Source organism: Entelurus aequoreus, linkage group LG15, assembly GCF_033978785.1.
Source record: "Entelurus aequoreus isolate RoL-2023_Sb linkage group LG15, RoL_Eaeq_v1.1, whole genome shotgun sequence".
In the NCBI taxonomy this organism is placed as follows: domain Eukaryota; kingdom Metazoa; phylum Chordata; class Actinopteri; order Syngnathiformes; family Syngnathidae; genus Entelurus; species Entelurus aequoreus.
The window spans coordinates 35,075,517-35,093,113 of record NC_084745.1 but is presented as its reverse complement, the minus strand read 5'-3'; the positions used below and the strand labels follow the sequence as shown (position 1 = coordinate 35,093,113).

The 17,597-nt window shown below is 41.5% G+C and overlaps 1 protein-coding gene across 2 annotated transcripts in view; it reads left to right on the top strand.

The window, feature by feature from the left end:
* Nucleotides 1-17,597, top strand: part of lg15h8orf34 (linkage group 15 C8orf34 homolog) — a 126,818-nt gene that overhangs the window by 542 nt on the left and 108,679 nt on the right. The gene's annotated exons all lie outside the window — the stretch shown is intronic.

Genomic DNA, 17,597 nt, shown 5'->3' with positions numbered 1-17,597 from the left:
CAAAATGCATTCAATATTGTTATCAATATTAGTAAATTTATTTCAGGCACATAGCTTCTTATTAAAAAACAATATATATACATATACTGTATACATATACGTATATATGTATACAGTATATATATATATATATATATATATATATATATATATATATATATATATATATATATATATATATATATATATATATATATATATATATATATATGTATGTATGTATGTATGTATGTATGTGTGTATATATATATATGTATATATATATGTGTATATATATGTGTGTATATATACATGTGTGTGAATATATATGTGTGTATATATATATATATGTGTGTATATATATATATATGTGTGTATAAATATATATGTATGTGTATGTATATATATGTATGTGTATGTATACATATATATATATATATATATATATATATATGTATGTATGTGTGTGTATATATATATATATGTGTGTGTGTATATATATATATATATATATATATATATATATATATATATATATATATATATATATATATATATATATATATATATATATATATATATATATATATATATACACCAAAGACTATAAAAAAAATGGGAGCCATTACCTCCCTGCTTGACACTCAGCATCAAGGGTTGGAATTGGGGGTTAAATCACCAAAAATGATTACCGGGCACGGCCACCGCTGCTGCTCACTGCTCTCCTCACCTCCCAGGGGGTGATCAAGGGTGATGGGTCAAATGCAGAGAATATTTTCGTCACACCTAGTGTGTGTGTGACGATCATTGGTGCTTTAGCTTAAACTTAATGTGTTTATACATACATATTTACAAACCCCGTTTCCATATGAGTTGGGAAATTGTGTTAGATGTAAATATAAACGGAATACAATGATTTGCAAATCCTTTTCGACCCATATTCAATTGAATGCACTACAAAGACAAGATATTTGATGTTCAAACTCATAAACTTTATTATTGCAAATAATAATTAACTTAGAATTTCATGGCTGCAACGTGCCAAAGTAGTTGGGAAAGGGCATGTTCACCACTGTGTTACATGGCCTTTCCTTTTAACAACACTCAGTAAAGGTTTGGGAACTGAGGAGACACATTTTTTAAGCTTCTCAGGTGGAATTCTTTCCCATTCTTGCTTGATGTACAGCTTAAGTTGTTCAACAGTCCGGGGGTCTCCGTTGTGGTATTTTAGGCTTCATAATGCACCACACATTTTCAATGGGAGACAGGTCTGGACTACAGGCAGGCCAGTCTAGTACCCACACTCTTTTACTATGAAGCCACGTTGATGTAACACGTGGCTTGGCATTGTCTTGCTAAAATAAGCAGGGGCGTCCATGGTAACGTTGCTTGGATGGCAACATATGTTGCTCCAAAACCTGTATGTACCTTTCAGCATTAATGGCGCCTTCACAGATGTGTAAGTTACCCATGTCTTGGGCACTAATACACCCCCATACCATCACAGATGCTGGCTTTTCAACTTTGCGCCTATAACAATCCGGGTGGTTCTTTTCCTCTTTGGTCCGGAGGACACGACGTCCACAGTTTCCAAAAACAATTTGAAATGTGGACTCGTCAGACCACAGAACACTTTTCCACTTTGTATCAGTCCATCTTGGATGAGCTCAGGCCCAGCGAAGCCGACGGCGTTTCTGGGTGTTGTTGATAGACGGTTTTCGCCTTGCATAGGAGAGTTTTAACTTGCCATTACAGATGTAGCGACCAACTGTAGTTACTGACAGTGGGTTTCTGAAGTGTTCCTGAGCCCATGTGGTGATATCCTTTACACACTGATGTCGCTTGTTGATGCAGTACAGCCTGAGGGATCGAAGGTCACAGGCTTAGCTGCTTACGTGCAGTGATTTCTCCAGATTCTCTGAACCCTTTGATGATATTGCGGACCGTAGATGTTGAAATCCCTAAATTCCTTGCAATAGCTGGTTGAGAAAGGTTTTTCTTAAACTGTTCAACAATTTGCTCACGCATTTGTTGACAAAGTGGTGACCCTCGCCCCATCCTTGTTTGTGAATGACTGAGCATTTCATGGAATCTACTTTTATACCCAATCATGGCACCCACCTGTTCCCAATTTGCCTGTTCATCTGTGGGATGTTCCAAATAAGTGTTTGATGAGCATTCTTCAACTTTATCAGTATTTATTTCCACCTTTCCCAACTTCTTTGTCACATGTTGCTGGCATCAAATTCTAAAGTTACTGATTATTTGCACAAAAAAAAATGTTTATCAGTTTGAACATCAAATATGTTGTCTTTGTAGCATATTCAACTGAATATGGGTTTAAAATTATTTGCAAATCATTGTATTCCGTTTATATTTACATCTAACACAATTTCCCAACTCATATGGAAACGGGTTTGTATGTGTGTGTGTATGTATATGTATATGTATGTATGTATATGTATATAAACATGTATAAGAAAAATAGCAACCCATTAATACACAAAATATTTAAATATATTTGCATATAAGGTGTATGTATTTATTATATAAATATATAAACTAAAATTGTATTTCATGTATTTAAAATATATATAAAATTTTCATGATATATTCTATATATGAATACATACAAGATATATATGTTAAAAATTATATAAGCTATATTGTATTAATCATATTTGGGCCGTTTACCTGAAAATAATACATGTATTTATTGTATTATTTATTACATATTATATATTAAATTATATTATATATAACACATATTTAAATTAACAGTCCAATAAATAAATTGAATGAGTAAGTTTTAAATTTTTTTAATTATTGTACTGCTATTGGACTTTTAATATATACAATATATGTTTTGTTATCATGTTACACTGCTAAATCCCCTATAGGACTAAAAGGTATATGTGTTATGATTACATTTACATGCATGATAGCTGTATGTATTTAGAATAGGTCAAGTACAGTATGCAGCAACAAGGGCTTACAGTTGGTGGGGGGCAACAAACTGTTGGCTTTCTGGTCACGAGACCCTCACTCACGCGCATGCACAGTTTTATGAATATGACTGGCTGGATTTATATGCTCGTATAAAACACACAAAAACATTAGGACCACTTGTGTGCAGACTCAGGAGACCCACACTGCCTCCGCTCTTCTCTTTATGCTGCTTCAGGGACCATCTTAGAGTTATTTACTCTTTTTTTTCGACCTGTGTGTGTTTTGATTTATTAAAAGTGATCAAACAGCTCCATCACGGTGACACACAAGCTGTGTGTGTGTGTGTGTGTGTGTGTGTGTGTGTGTGTGTGTGTGTGTGTGTGTGTGTGTGTGTGTGTGTGTGTGTGTGTGTGTGTGTGTGTGTGTGTGTGTGTGTGTGTGTGTGTGTGCGTGCGTGCGTGCGCGTGTGAAGCCATCATCACATGACGCAAAGTGCTGACGTGACACTTTGCTGCATTTAGCTGGTAGCAGCACAACACAACACACAATACACACTACAGGAAGCGCATGCTAAGCAGATGTGAGAGGAGGGTGTTTTCAGCACCATGGACAGACACACACACACACACACGCCCACACCCTGATGTTCATTTAAGACTCATTACACACACACACATTAGCCCAGTGTTTGTTTTTCCCCCCTTCATCTTCATCGTCCACCTGTCCACCTTCTATCGTTTATTTTTATCGTAAATGTGACGCAGGAGGACATCCTTTTAGTCAACTGTGAATACAAAAAGAGTGCACTTTCTGCCTGCAACCAGCAGAGGCACTGCAGAGTCAGCCTCAAATGGCCCACTGTGAGTTCTGTTTTATACTGTAGCCTTTAACAGGGAAAACAACCTATTAAGTATTGTTTTTCCATTTAAAAGGAGAATACAAAATGCAATTTAAAAATGTCACTTAATCAACTAACATTAAATAAAATTCAATCAAACTTAATTTATAGAGCGCTCATAAAAGAAATGCAGCACAAAGTGCTTTACAGACTTAAAAACAATACCTCAATGACCCACATCCCCCATCATCAAGCACACACGCACACACACACACACTTGCATGCACGCACACGGTCAAATGAATGCATTGCGGAGTACAGAGGAGCCAGGTGAATAATCACTATCACAGGAGCCATCTGCACCAGGAGATCATCAGACCATGGCCACCAGGGTGCAGACACGGCCACGGCCGATACAACCCCTGATGCAGAGGGCTCCCTCTGAGGAACGCTGGAAAGTAAAAATATTAAAACATGTAAAATAAGTAAGAACCATGAGCTGGATAAAAATACAAGTAAAACATATTATGAAGATAAAAAATAAATATACTCTAGATATGTAATAAATAAATAGAACTAAATAAAATCAGGCATAACTAATTAGATAAAAAGTAAAGTATGAATGACTCCAATAAAATGAATAAATATTACGTAAAGCCACATCAGAAAGGTGTGTCTTAATAAGCCTGCTCTTAAAAACATAAACGTTCTGTGCAGTCCTGAGGTCGTCTGGCAAGCTGTTCCATAGTTGGGGGCCATAATGGTGGGAAGATGCCATCCCGTGACTCCGGCCTCTTTTACGCCGCACACCAAATCTGATTTTTTTGGCCCTCAAGTGGCACAGATCTGATTATTTTTTGCCAGTCTAACCGCTCCAAAGTGCTTTAGATCTGATCTTTTAGCATCAGATGCAGGCCACATCAGGAGGTAGTCCAAATCCGATTGGAATCTGATCTTTTCAAATGTGACTTCAGTCTGAACGCAATGTGACCAAAATGTGACTTTTTCGTTGGCTTTGGGCGAGCTATGTCATTCGTGTGCCATCGGAAATGGATACTTTATCACAACATCCGGTTTCAGTGAGAAAAGTCTATTTAAGACGACCAAATTTTAGGTGCATCACTTGTCAATAGTGCACAAATAATAGACTATATGTAACATTTATTTTATTTTGTAGTAGTAACGACTACCTTTGTTTTCACTCTATCGAAGTGCGCAGGCAAGTGACGTCGGGGCCACATTGGGGCCACGTTGGGTCCTGTGCGTGTTGACATTGGAGTCTGATAAAAATCACATTTTACTTGCTGTGTAAACAGTCAGCTGGAAAAAATCAGATCTAAAAAAAAATCAGATTTGAGCCACTTTGGCCTACAGTGTAAACTTAATCTTTGTGTCCTGACTTTTGGAATAATCAGGAGACGAGACCCGCAGGATCTCAGGGGCCGCGAAGGTTCATGGGGTCAACGCAAATCTGAAAGATACTTGAGATGGGAATCTTTGGGTAGCTCACGATTTGATTACAATTCAGGAGCTACGATTAGATTAAAAATTGATTATTGATGCACATTTAATTTAGGTATATTGATGGAGATTTACATTTATTTTCGTTTCACTAAATAATTTGTATTACTTACAACTCTTAAAAACTGTGAATTTGTAATAAGAAACAGTTAAATTAATCCCCATCATATTTATTAAATTACCGGTAATGCAAATGTGTGCAAAACTGGAATATAAGTGCCCGAAATAAAGAAGGTGGTTGGATCTCTTGGTGAGGTCTCGCTGCAGTCAGCCAAAAATTATAACTGTCAGCATTACTTAATTTACAATGAATAAATCGATTATTGATGTTTACTAATGGATTTTATTATCGTCCAGAGGGCGATGCATCTAAAAATGTGTTTCCCCCACCTCTACCCAATACCATAAAAAACCATAAGAGTAACCCTAAAATCAACCCTGAAGCACACAATTAATGCACTTATAACAAATGACAAAGTTGGGTATCATCATTTTTGGAAATGTTTTATCGAGATTTTGCCATCAGGAAGCTTGCATTGGAATTGGATTATTGCATTGGTTCCAGCACAGAGCCCTGTGGAACTCGGGGACTCTGCTTATACTGGGAGTTCTCAATCAAATATTTTGCTGTGGAGTAAACACAAGTAAGACCCCCAGATCTCTGCTTTGTCAAGGAGGGTCTTCAGGGTCTCCACAGACTTTCTCTATTTTTTCTAAGTGCGCTCTCTTGCTGCTATAAGAAGGCCATTAGGCAACACGATCGCAAAAAGAGCCGAGTGCATTCATTGTAGTTTGTGTATGTGTTTGTCTGCTTTATAGGTAATAAGATGAATGATGCCAATTAGCAGTAAAGTGAGAATGATTTAAATGAGAAAGCTGTGCTCTCTTCCTAGTATTGATGTTGGGACTTTGTGCGTAAATCACTTTGCCTGTAAACTTCTTTTAGGGCCTGATTAAGTTATTTTATTTTATTTTATTTTTAAACAGTTTCTTTAAGTCTGGTTGGCAAAGCAAAAAATATTCAGGAAATTATTAGAAGTTTTATTTTCATCAAATAAAAGTGCACTTAATGTATTCATATTTAGTTCTATCACATATTTGTTTATAATCCCCATGTTGTTGTACTGTTGTTGACCTCAGCAAGAGGTCATAGTACTAAGTAGTTAGCTCTAAAACTGTGAATATATATTCAAGTAAAGGGAAGGGTGAACATTATTTTTTCATCCGTTACGTCCTTTAACTCTGCCATCCATCCATCCATCCATCCATTTTTAACCGCAGATTTATGAAAATAAACATAACATTTTCATCAGGCAATATCATGGTCAGCTATATTTATTAGGACCCGTCTTCGTCAACGTGGCTGTTTGATTACAATAATAATCCACGAATAATGGTAAGTTTTATATGTTTTGATATATTTGGACAAAAAGTGTCATTACTCCTATGATGATATGTGTTATAAATTCCCTTTGTCAGAAGATTAAGAGAAAGTTCCATATTTAATATGATAATTGTTGAATATAATTGACTATATTATTGTTGACGTAAACAAGCTATTATTGTAGTCATGCACTTTTAAGTTACGTCTGTTTTGAGTCAGGCAGTTTACCGGGCAGCTATGTTTACTTTCCGGGGTCCTTCGGGCAATATGTTGAACAGTGTGTGTATGTGAGAGTGTGCTTAGCTGCTGCTGCTACAAAGCAATATATAAAGAAGAAGTTAAAAATGTAAAACGGTGTCCTTATTCCCTAACCGGAGTACGCTCATGGGTGAAGAGTCCCAGCACAACAACAACAACATCAGTTTAAACATATAGTTCTTTAATATTGGTTCTTCGAGCCGGATTATCTTCACTCGCGACGTAGAAATGGACGCAGCGCTAACAACAGCGAAGGACGGCGGCGCACTCGGAGCAAGACAGCGACAGCTTCCAACTCGTCTAGAAAGCTACCAGGTTAGCCTCCCACAGTCCCTCATTCCTCACGGTGCCCGCGCGGAGGACCGAGGAGAGAGCGTCGGCGCCCAGCGGCTGCAGTCACTTAGCCTACAGACCGAGTCTGTGTGCATGGAGGACCAGCCGCACGGAGCGCACGCTATCCCCGATCGTCCATTTTCGGCGGGAGCGGCCGACAAGGTGAGCGAGTGGAACATGGCGATACATGCTAGAGACTTGCCCAGCCACCTAACACGCCATATGAGCCAACCATCGGCGGCGCCCGCGAGGCGGAGCTATCAAAGCAGGCAGGGTTCTCCTGTCCTACGGCCACCAGCTAATCTCAATATGAGCGTCCCAACATATCAATCACCCTGGCTAAACTGTCCAGTAGTTCACAGCACCCCTCTGTCACAGCCATCCAGCCTCCATCTTGGATCATCTAGGCTGCTTCAGCATGAGCCACACCTGTCTACACTGCCACATAACATCTCTACAACACTAGAGCTTCAAGCAGCAAAGACTCCTACACCAGGTGGTAGACAGGAGAACTACACACTGACGCAGTCTCTGCCCTCAACTGTGACATCGGCATGGGCACCGCCTCCCCTCACTACGCTGAATGTTTCTATGCTGCAGCCTACACCTCAAGCTTCACAAGTAGCGAGTTATGCCAGCCCCCAGACATCAGTTACATCAGGCTACCTGTCTAACCAGCCTACCACAGTGATGATTAACAATGTACAAGGCCGAGTGCCACCAGCTGCACAACTGCAATACCTGCCCATGCAGACAACACCAGTAAATCCAGCGCCAGTGCAGCAATACACCCCACTCCCGTCCGCACAGCCAGTGTGGCAATACATCCCACTCCCGTCTGCACAGCCCGTGCAGCAACACGCTCCACTGTTTGCACAACCAGCCTATCAACCCCCACAGATAGCAACAGCGCCATGTTCTGCACCACAGCTACCTGTTGCGGCTGGCACTCAGCCAGTTATCAATCCATCGCCCTACAGCACTGCCACTCCCCTGGGGACTGTCTATCAGCCTCCATCAACAATCGCTACACAGCCATTACACCAGTCACCACTGCCAACGCAAAAACAACAGCTGCAATTCTACCAGCCTGTGTATCCGCCATCAACTCAGCCAGCATATCAACTGGTGTCTCCCCCTGCTGGTTTCACTCTGCAACAGCCCCCATCAACTCAACAGGTTCAGTACAGTCCCCAGTCTCAGTATACGCCACTACAGGTACCTTACACTACCCAGTCCCCCAGACAGCCTGTTCCAATACCTGAACTGCCCAAGTTGGTGCATGACAGTGAGAGAGAGTTTGCTGATTTAAAAATGGCGTTAGATCACCTGCTCAATCCACACACTGAACTTTCTGAACATTACAAATACCGTGTGCTTATGGAACACTTGATCCTGGATGAAGCTAAGCTAATAGCTCAGTCACACAGACATTATGTACAGCGCTACACCGCCGCCATGCAGGCTTTGCAGAGACAGTACGGGCAGCCACATCAGTTGGCACAAAGTGAGATTGCAGCCATCCTGAACTCTCCTGATGTCAAATCAGGAGACCCCAAAGCCTTCCAGAGCTTCGCCCTCAACGTTGACTTGCTAGTGGGAATGCTAACCTCATTGGAAGGGCCTAATGGGATGGAAGTGATGTCTACTGGCCATGTTGACCGGCTACTTAGCAAACTCCCTAGACACGTGAGAGACAATTTTGTGGAGCATCTGCAGGTTCAGGGGCGCCTCAGCACCAGCAGCCTAAATCCATACAACCTCAGAGACCTCGCAGAGTGGCTCAAGGTGAAGGCAGAAGCTCAGAGACTGTCCGCAAAAATGGCACAGCGCCATCGAGCTGAAGGAGCACCGCCTGCCAATCGAGACAGACCTGTTCCTTCTCCCCGGCCTCGGACTCGGCCTGTTTCTGTGTATCGTTGGATCCAGGGACCAGCATTCCTTCGCCGTCCACCGGATGAATGGCCATCCTGTCCTAGCATCACAGAGCCAGAGGACCGTGGTGAGTTAAAACACAGTGTTTTTTGTGCTCTCACACAGACCAGCTCACCACCCAAGATACCAGATCTCACCCGGTTCAGCAGCTGGAGAGAGTTGGTCAAGGCCACGCAACAGTCTCTTCATGGGGCGGCAGCCGACCCTGCTTCACCCCTGTGTGACCTAAGAGATACTGAAGTCCACCTGCTCAAAACCAGCCAAACAGACTGCTTCTCTGAAGAAATCAGATGCCTCAGAGCCGGCAAGCCTGTGCCACCCAGCAGCAGGCTGAGTACGCTCGCCCCAGAATTAGACCCGACATTGGGTCTTATACGGGTTGGAGGACGCCTGCGCCGTTTAGAGAGCTCTAGCCCCACTGATATTCACCCAATACTGTTGGATCCCCGTCATGCAGTCACCACACTCATTAAAGAGATGGATGCTCAGCTACACCACCCTGGACCTGATAGGGTGTTTGCACAGATGAGGCGCTACTACTGGGTTCTGCGAGGAAGGCGGGCTATCAAAAAGTATCAGAGAGCTTGCACTGGTTGCATGAAGTGGAGAGGGAAGCCAGTGGTGCAGAGGATGGCAGACCTGCCCTCAGCCCGTCTGCGGCTGCTCAAGCCTCCATTCTTCTCAACAGGCGTGGACTGCTTTGGCCCGTACATGGTCAAGGCTGGGAGGCGAAGTGAAAAGCGCTGGGGGATCATTTTCAAATGTCTCACGACGAGATGTATACATCTGGATATACTCACCAGCCTCGACACAGATGCTTTCCTCCTCGCACTGAGACGGTTCATCGCACGGAGAGGCACTCCCTTTGAGGTCCTCTCTGATCAGGGGACTAACTTCAGAGGAGCAGATAAGGAGCTGAAGGAGGCCTTTGCAGCAATGGAATCACAGTTGCAGGAGCGGCTTGCAGAAAAACAGATTAAGTTCCGTCTTAACCCACCAGCATCTCCCCACTTTGGTGGTGTCTGGGAGCGTGAGATTCAATCAGTCAAGATATCCCTGCAAGTGGTCATAGGTGCACAAGTGCTCCAAGAAGAGTTTCTGCTCACACTCCTCATCGAAGTGGAAGGCATCCTCAATGCCAAGCCTTTAGGATATGTATCCTCGGATGTGGCCGATCCAGACCCAGTGACGCCCAGCATGTTGTTGATGGGGCGGCAGGATGCCTCTCTTCCACAAGTTGCCTATGCTCCTGACACCCTCACCAGGAGGCGCTGGCGTCATTGCCAGATGATGGCCGACCACTTCTGGACACAGTTCATCAGAAACTACTTGCCCTCTCTTCAAACCCGCCAGAGATGGCGCCAACACACAGATCATCTCCTCCTGGACACAGTTGTGATGATTGTTGATCCTCAGCTTCCACGTGCTCACTGGCCAATGGGGAGGGTGGTGAAGCTGAATGCAAGTGATGATGGATGTATACGGACTGCTGAAGTTAAAGTTGGCGAGAAGATTTACGTGAGACCAGTTGCTCGGCTGGTCCAGCTGTCAACTCTTCCTGAGGATAATCCTGTTTAAAGGACTGTTGTGGGAATTTATGTTTGTTTCAAAATTGCCATGCTATTTAGGGGGCGGCTGTTATAAATTCCCTTTGTCAGAAGATTAAGAGAAAGTTCCCTATTTAATATGATAATTGTTGAATATAATTGACTATATTATTGTTGACGTAAACAAGCTATTATTGTAGTCATGCACTTTTAAGTTACGTCTGTTTTGAGTCAGGCAGTTTACCGGGCAGCTATGTTTACTTTCCGGGGTCCTTCGGGCAATGTGTTGAACAGTGTTTGTATGTGAGAGTGTGCTTAGCTGCTGCTGCTACAAAGCAATATATAAAGAAGAAGTTAAAAACGTAAAACGGTGTCCTTATTCCCTAACCGCTCACGGGTGAAGAGTCCCAGCACAACAACAACAACATCAGTTTAAACATATAGTTCTTTAACTATATGTTAGGATATTTTTTTTAAATAACAGCAACTCGAATTCAAACGTTTTATTGAGGTTAATGGGACAGCTAACAAGTTGCTACCTAGCAACTCCGGCAAACCGACTAAGCGAGAAAGTATGTCAAGTACGTCATACAAAACTAATACAATAGAATTTGAGAACTTAATAATGCTTCAGGGGGCGATTAAATGTTTGTAATAATTATGTATGTATAACCTACACTTTTGTATGGTCACGTTCCCTGATACTCATACTGCATATTTGGTATCAATTTGAAACCAATTCAATACAGGTTCACAAATTGTCGATACCGATACTTTAAAGTGCTTATAATGTTGCCTTTAATTTGTTGATCATAATTATTGAGTTGTTGTAGAACATGAACACACTTACAAAATGATATTATGGTGATTATGACGCAAAGATTTTAAGCACACATAAAGCTTGCCAACAAACTTATTTGCAAATAATTTACCAGCGTTCATAATGAAACAATGTCAACAATATTCACCTTTTGCCTTTTATTGCTTACAATATTCAGGGTGAAGTAAAATTACTTAAAACATCTAACTAGATTTAACCATCTCAACAATGTATTAGTGTTGTCCCGATACCAATTTCTTGGTACCGGTACCAAAATGTATTTCTAAATAAAGGGGACCACAAAAAATTGCAATATTGGCTTTATTTTAACAAAAAATCTTACGGTACATTAAACATATGTTTTTTATTGCAAGTTTGTCCTTAAATAAAATAGTGAACAAACAAGACAACTTGTCTTTTACTAGTAAGTAAGCAAACAAAGGCTCCTAATTTAGTCTGCTGACATATGCAGTAACATATTGTGTCATTTGGGACGGCGTGGCGAAGTTGGTAGAGTGGCCGTGCCAGCAATCGGAGAGTTGCTGGTTACTGGGGTTCAATCCCCACCTTCTATCATCCTAGTCACGTCCGTTGTGTCCACTTCACCCTTGCTCCTGATGGGTGCTGGTTAGCGCCTTGCAAGGCAGCTCCCGCCATCAGTGTGTGAATGTGTGAATGTGGAAATACTGTCAAAGCGCTTTGAGTACCTTGAAGGTAGAAAAGCGCTATACAAGTATAACCCATTTATCATTTATTTATTTATTTTCCCTTCTATTATTTTGTCAAAATTATCAAGGACAAGTGGTAGAAAATTAATTATTAATCTACTTGTTCATTTACTGTTAATATATGCTTACTTTCTCTTTTAACAAGTTCTATCTACACTTCTGTTAAAATGAAATAATCATGTATTCTTCTGTTGTTTGATACTTTACATTAGTTTTGGATGATACCACAAATTTGGGTATCAATCCGATACCAAGTAGTTAAAGGATCATACATTGGTCATATTCAAAGTCCTCATGTGTCTAGGGACATATTTCCTAAGTTTATAAACATAATATAATTTTTTTTTAAACAAAAAAAGATGTTATGATGTCAAAAAATATTGATGTAATCATTGTAGTATCGACTAGATAAGCTCCTGTACTTGGTATCATTACAGTGGATGTCATGTGTAGATCCACCAATGGTGTTTGTTTACATTAACCCCGCCCATCCCGACCCCGCCCACCTCTCCCCTACCCCCAAATCTCCCAAATTTGGAGGTCTCAAGGTTGGCAAGTATGTTTATTATTTATTTTAAGACCACAGCTATCAATTATAGTCTCGAGCACCATGCACGGAGGGTCGGACGGGGTATTCATATGGATATTAAAACCCCCCATTATAATTATATTATCTGCGTGCGTCACTAGATCACTGAAAATTCAGAAAATTCTGTGATAAAGTCGGAATAAGGCCCAAAGGGGCGATAGATAACAGACATATAGAGAGGTAGCGGTGTGACAGACCTCATACTAAGCACCTCAAATGATTTATATTTATTACTTAGGTTAGGACTAAGGTTAAAGGCCTGCTGAAACCCACTACTACCGACCACGCCGTCTGATAGTTTATATATCAATGATGAAATCTTAACATTGCAACACATGCCAATACGGCCGGGTTAACTTATAAAGTGCAATTTTAAATTTCCCGCTAAACTTCCGGTTGAAAACGTCTATGTATGATGACGTATGCGCGTGACGTCAATCGTTGAAATGGAAGTATTCGGACACATTGTATCCAATACAAAAAGCTTGGTTTTCATCGCAAAATTCCACAGTATTCTGGACATCTGTGTTGGTGAATCTTTGCAATTTGTTTAATGAACAATGAAGACTGCAAAGAAGAAAGCTTTAGGTGGGATCGGTGTATTAGCGGCTGGCTGCAGCAACACAACCAGGAGGACTTTGACTTGGATAGCAGACGCGCTAGCCGACGCTAGCCGCCGACCGCATGGATGATCGGGTGAAGTCCTTCGTCGCTCCGTCGATCGCTGGAACGCAGGTGAGCACCGGTGTTGATGAGCAGATGAGCTGGCTGGCGTACGTAGGTGGATAGCTAATGTTTTTAGCATAGCTCTGTGAGGTCCCGTTGCTAAGTTAGCTTCAATGGCGTCGTTAGCAACAGCATTGTTAAGCTTCGCCAGGCTGGAAAGCATTAACCGTGTAGTTACAGGTCCATGGTTTAATAGTATTGTTGATTTTCTGTCTATCCTTCCAGTCAGGGGTTTATTTCTTTTGTATCTATCTGCAGTTAAGCCCGATGCTATCACGTTAGCTCCGTAGCTAAAGTGCTTCGCCGATGTATTGTCGTGGAGATAAAAGTCACTGTGAATGTCCATTTCGCGTTCTCGACTCTCATTTTCAAGAGGATATAGTATCCGAGGTGGTTTAAAATACAAATCCGTGATCCACAATAGAAAAAGGAGAGAGTGTGGAATCCAATGAGCCCTTGTACCTAAGTTACGGTCAGAGCGAAAAAAGATGCGTCCTGCACTGCACTCTTGTCCTTCACTCTCACGTTCCTCATCCACGAATCTTTCATCCTGGCTCAAATTAATGGGTTAATCGTCGCTTTCTCGGTCCGAATCACTCTCGCTGCTGGTGTAAACAATGGGGAAATGTGAGGAGCCCTTTAAGCTGTGACGTCACGCTACTTCCGGTACAGGCAAGGCTTTTTTTTATCAGCGACCAAAAGTTGCGAACTTTATCGCCGACGTTCTCTACTAAATCCTTTCAGCAAAAATATGGCAATATCGCGAAATGATCAAGTATGACACATAGAATGGATCTGCTATGCCCGTTTAAATTAAAAAAAATCATTTCAGTAGGCCTTTAAGGTTTTCATTGGATATTAGTGCGGCTCCTCCACCCTTTTTAAGTGGACGGGCAATATGTGCACCCATATAGTTAGGAGGAAATGCCTCGTAAAGCGGTAAAAATGTATCTAGCTTTAGCCAAGTTTCGCTGAGACCAATGACGTTAAGATTGTTGTCTCTAATCCTCTCATTAACTAATGATGGGAGACAATGATCTGATGTTTAAAATGCCCATATAGGTAGTGGGCTGTGTTGAGGCATTTTTGTTAATGGTATCCATAATACTGATATTAATAATGTTACGTTTATTTTGTGTAGTGCGCCGTAAATAGTTTCGATCCCATCTAGGAATTGATATGATGGGGATCTTGAGATTATTTGCTTGGCGCTGCGATAGATTTAACATGTCATAATTTGCCACCTCAGTATAATGCATGTTCACCTCAGGCCCAGTCACTACAGAATCAATCAATCAATCAATGTTTATTTATATAGCCCTAAATATGGATATGACAAGATGGTGGCGTATGGGAATGCTGCGGCTCACTAATGCTCTTGGGAGTGTAGAGCGATTTGGCAAAAAACACCCGTCATTTCTGTCAATTTCATGGCTGGCTCAAAGCGTGAACACTCTGTGATCACATACGACCGACAGACAATTCTGGATGTGGATGGATCGGGTCGTTATTGACTGAAAGATGCATGTACGGTGGACCTCCTCGCTAGCATGGGAATACTTTGTGGGCTACATCGAGCGGCCTTTGTAGCAGCGGAGTCAAGTGCTAGCGGTGACCGCCAATGGAGACAACATAAGCGGTGCGAGCGGAAGCAGAAGCAGAAGCGGGAATGCCGAGCGGGGATGCCGAGCGGGGCTAACAACAAAGAGAAAAGCTAACCAAAGAAGCGTGGAGTCTCCGGGTAAGAAGCCATTTAAACTAGAACTAGCCGGCGTCAGGCTGGATAATCTCTGCACACATAGCAATTCTCTTAGAATAAAACACAACTCACATAATGTTTTTTCTTTTGTGACCGTGTCAGAGGCAGACATACATTGTACTGACGTAGCTAACTATGATGCGTTCAGTTTATCGCAACATCAAGCAAACAATCTGAATATCCCCGTCGTGTCAATTCCTAGATATGGTCGAAACTATTTAAAGTGCAATACGCATAATAAACGCAACATTATTAATATTGCTACTTCGGATAATTTCAACAAACAATCCTCAAAACAGCCCACTACCTATAATATGGGCTTTTTAAACATAAGATCATTATCTTCCAAAACATTATTAGTTAATGAAGTCATTAGAGACAACAAACTTGACGTCGTTGGGCTCGCCGAGACCTGGCTCAAACCAGACGATTTTTTTGCGCTAAATGAGGCATCTCCTCCTAACTATACCAATACACATGTTGCCCGACCTCTTAAAAGGGGAGGGGGTGTCGCACTAATATACAATGAAAACTATAATCTTACACCTAACCTAAATAATAAATATAACTCGTTTGAGGTGCTCACTTTGAGGTTTGTCACACCGCTGCCTCTCCACCTGGCTGTTATCTACCGCCCCCCCGGGCCCTATTCGGACTTCATCAGTGAATTCTCAGAGTTTGTTGCTGATTTAGTGACGCACGCCAACAATATAATCATAATGGGGGACTTTAATATCCATATGAATACCCCATCGGACCCTCCATGCGTGGCGCTCAAGACTATAATTGATAGCTGTGGTCTTACACAAATAATAAATGAACCCACGCATCGCAACGGTAATACGATAGATCTAGTGCTTGTCAGGGGTGTCACCACCTCTAAAGTTATGATACTCCCGTACACTAAAGTAATGTCCGATCATTACCTTATAAAATTCGAAGTTCTGACTCATTGTCAACAAACTAATAATAATAATAATAACTACTATAGCAGCCGCAACATTAATGCTGCCACAACGACGACTCTTACTGACCTACTGCCTTCGGTAATGGCACCATTCCCAAATTATGTGGGCTCTATTGATAACCTCACTAACAACTTTAAGGACGCCCTGCGCAACACCATTGATAGTGTAGCACCGCTAAAGCTAAAAAGGGCCCCTAAAAGGCGTACCCCATGGTTTACAGAAGAAACTAAAGCCCAGAAATTATCATGTAGAAAGCTGGAACGCAAATGGCGTGCGACTAAACTTGAGGTTTTCCATCAAGCATGGTGTGATAGTTTAATAACTTATAAACGCATGCTTACCTCTGCTAAAGCTAATTATTACTCAAATCTCATCCACCTCAACAAAAATGATCCTAAATTTCGGTTTAGTACAGTAGCATCGCTAACCCAACAAGGGACTCCTCCCAGTAGCTCCACCCACTCAGCAGATGACTTCATGAATTTCTTTAATAAGGAAATTGAAGTCATTAGAAAAGAGATTAAAGACAATGCATCTCAGCTACAACTGGGTTCTATTAACACAAATACGACTGTATATACGACGGATACCGCCCTCCAAAATAGTTTCTCTCTCTTTGATGAAATAACTTTGGAGGAATTATCAAAATGTGTAAATGGGACAAAACAAACAACATGTTTACTTGACCCAATTCCTGGGAAACTTATCAAGGAGCTTTTTGTATTATTAGGTCCATCAGTGTTAAATATTATAAACTTATCACTTTCCTCTGGCACTGTTCCCCTAGCATTCAAAAAAGCGGTTATTCATCCTCTACTCAAAAGACCTAACCTCGATCCTGATCTCCTGGTAAACTACCGGCCGGTGTCCCACCTTCCGTTCATCTCGAAAATCCTCGAAAAAATTGTAGCACAGCAGCTAAATGAACACTTAGCGTCTAACAATCTCTGTGAACCTTTTCAGTCCAGTTTCAGGGCAAATCACTCTACGGAGACAGCCCTCGCAAAAATGACTAATGATCTATTGCTAACAATGGATTCTGATGCGTCATCTATGTTGCTGCTTCTTGATCTTAGCGCCGCTTTCGATACTGTTGATCATAATATTTTATTAGAGCGTATCAAAACGCGTATTGGGATGACAGACTTAGCCTTGTCTTGGTTTAACTCTTATCTTACTGACAGGATGCAGTGTGTCTCCCATAACAATGTGACCTCGGACTATGTTAAGGTAACGTGCGCAGTTCCCCGGGGTTCGGTTCTT